The sequence below is a fragment of the Atractosteus spatula genome, chromosome 22 (assembly GCF_055471065.1).
Source record: "Atractosteus spatula isolate fAtrSpa1 chromosome 22, fAtrSpa1.hap1, whole genome shotgun sequence".
Taxonomy (NCBI): Eukaryota; Metazoa; Chordata; class Actinopteri; order Semionotiformes; family Lepisosteidae; genus Atractosteus; species Atractosteus spatula.
In genome coordinates this window covers 5,256,119-5,259,184 of record NC_142727.1, presented here as the reverse complement: position 1 = coordinate 5,259,184, position 3,066 = coordinate 5,256,119, and the positions used below count along the sequence as shown (strand labels likewise).

The following is a 3,066-nucleotide window of genomic DNA, read 5'->3' as shown; positions in this document are numbered from 1 at the left end:
TGAAAAAGGGAGTATGAGAAACTATTTGAATAACTGCTCTTCTTTGCTTAAAACAAAAACCTATAAGGAATGGAAAATTACTGCTTCGCCTGTCCTTGAAGTGTTGCATCAGCTTAAAAAATATATAAAACAAGGGGCTCTCCCTGCTTGCTTTTGAATCAGCTTTCACTTCTCTGCACAGACCAGTGATTGCTTTTTCCTATATTGCAATATGAATAAAGACCTAACTGAGTGAATGAGAACACCTCTCCTGGCTCTTCTTTGATAACATTCCACGACAATCTTTGGCGACGAGGATGGGATCACAAACCCGATTGCGGAGGGCTATTGGAACTCCATCCAGACCCGGACAATTTTTGTAAATTGGACGAACCTTGGGGGATAAATATTTATCCTTTCAGAGAAACGTCTGGAGAAATCCACAGCCGTCTGACATCAGGAAGTGATCTTTAAAAGAACTAATAGTTTGAAAGCAAGCCACAAGGGTGTTCTCTTCGATAAGTCACTGACTTATAACGGGTCTGGGACCAGGCGAGTCTGGGACTCATGAAATGAACATATCTTAACACATGGTTTTTGCTCTGCGGAGTATTTAATGTGATAGCATTCTAGAAACAGTAAGGCATTGTCAACAATGGGTAATGATAGCTCTAAAGGCAAGGCTGGGCTGAGTGGCCCAGCCAAGTACATGTCCGATAAGTTTGGTGATGTGAGAATAAAGTGTCTTCCCCTTTGGAGAACGTTGGGTTTTCCAGAGAACAGCAGCTTTAGTCCACGACAGGTTGAGCAGCTTAAGGAGAAGTTACAGGACAGAAAAAAAGGAAACAAGAAAGTAGACTGGAAATGTTTTGAGCTGTGGAAAACTGAGGTGCAGGCTAGAGAAAGGAAAAGTAAAGAAGCACATAAGAAAGAGAGAAATGGGAAACCTGAGGGAACTCCCATGAATATAGTAGGGAGAGAATATGGATTGGTTTACTGCCAACCTTTCACTGATTGCATGTCAGGATGGACAAATGAGCAGTGGCCTCGAGACGGGAGTTTTCAGCCATGGGCCATGAGATTGCTGCATGAAATGACCGACCCTCCAAATCCAGGAGGGGATCCCGATTGGGATTATGAGTATATGAGAAAATGTGTGTCAGTCTGGGACGCATGTGGAAAAAGATTCCCCCCTTTCTTACTAACCCTGAACAGATGATGCTGAGCACATCTAAATTGTATCCAGACCTTGACTGTCTCGTTTCAGCCCAGCTCCACCTCTACCAGAGGCACCACCCCCATATAACCAGGGCGCAGGAGGCCATGGGACCCCTGTGAGGGAGAAACCTAAACAACAGGCCCTGTGATATATACCAGCGTCAGGAGAAAAGAGTGTTAAGCTCCGCCCGACAGCCTCTGAGTTTAAGCCAAAGAAGGGACCCCAACCAGTGTGGGATGGCCTCTCCCCTCTCTCTACGAGGTCGGGAGCCCAATATGGTTCCCACCTGGACCCGTCACTAGTCCTTTTGCCTTTTTCTGATGGAGAAGAGGAGGATGACCCAAATCTGGGTCTTCAGTTTCCTATGATAGAATGTCCAAACCCCCAGGGCGGTAACCCTGTTTTAGTTTTCTGCCCATGGAAATTAGCGGAACTGACAGCCGTAATCGGCGAACCACAAAACCCCAAGACAAATGGGAGAAAATACACCACTGCCTTGCGGCATCTAGTCGCTCAATGTAAGCCCACAAGTAGTGAACTAGAGACTGTTTTTCAAAAGACCCTGAAGCTTGACTGCGGTGATGTGCATGACACGTTCAATCCAGACTTGGTGTATGACACTGGTTCACCTTGAGACAAACCAAGCAAAAGCCTGGAGAAACATGTAATGATTTCTTGGAGAGACTGACCCCCCTCTTCAGTAACCTCACCCCCCGCCTGCCTCTAATGACGACGGCTCAGTATACGGAACTCAACTTACCATTCTTTTCTTGGACGGCCTGTTCCCCGAAATAAGGAGCATGGTGAAAAAATCATGCATCGGCTGGGACACCGCCCGGTTGACCGAGGTGTGCCACCATGCTTACCATGCTGAAAGACAATTAGCATCAACGAATGAGAGAAAGGCACGAAAAGACAGCGATCAGCTATACCAACTCCAGATGGCCCAGCTCCAGTTCTATCAAGGAGGAAGAGGAAGGGGCCGGGGTAGGGGACAAGGAGGCCATGGCCAACGAGGAGGCTACCGAGGAAGAGGAAGAGGAAGAGGGAGAGGTCAAGGAGAAGGAGACAACGATGCATTTTTTTACTGTGGAAAAACAGGACATTGGGCAAGAGAATGCCCCAAAAAGGAGGGGGGAAAGGAAGACGATGGAAACTGGGACTCAGGCCCCCCAGCTGGAGTAACAGTCAGCATACCATGGCAATGGGAAAAGAAAGATTGACTGTCCCCGCCAGGAGAGGTAGGGCCTGAGGGCACCGCTTTCATATTACCTGCTGTCTCCTCCCCTTCCCAGCTGCCCAAAGTCACTTTGCATATTAATGGCGATCACTATGACTTTTTAGTTGACACAGGGGCAACCCATTCCCTGCTTAGAGACGACGCACACCGTTTCAAGCTCTCATCGAAATCTATCCTGACAATAGGAGTAACAGGCACTCCGACAAAGGCTCATTTCACCACACCGCTCACTGTGGAATGCCAGAAGCATGGGTTTGGGCCCACCAACCACTCATTCTTACTTTCGAAAGAATGCCCTGTTAATTTGTGGGGCAGAAATTTGCTCTGTAAAATGGGCCTTGTCATCATCTGTTCAGAACAGGGGCTCGAACTAACCTGCAATGAAGACTGCTTGCCCCGAACCATGCTTGTCCAACACTCCCCCACGGTCCCGGATTATTACTACAGCTGGGACCTATTAGGAAAAGATGTGGGTCAGGTTTCCCAAACGATTCTGAATGACTGTGGCCTGGCCAGGGCGATTTTCAAGATATTGATAATTTGCATTGCATGGCCCCGGTTAGTTTCAGGGGCCCAGATGAAGGGTTTGAGGAAGTCTGGTTTATAGATGGACAGTGCAGCAATAGAC

The 3,066-nt window shown here is 47.7% G+C and overlaps 1 pseudogene; it reads left to right on the top strand.

The window, feature by feature from the left end:
• The first annotated feature begins 634 nt into the window (after positions 1–634).
• Positions 635–2,421, top strand: LOC148816699 (uncharacterized; annotated as a pseudogene).
• Positions 2,422–3,066: the final 645 nt, after the last annotated feature.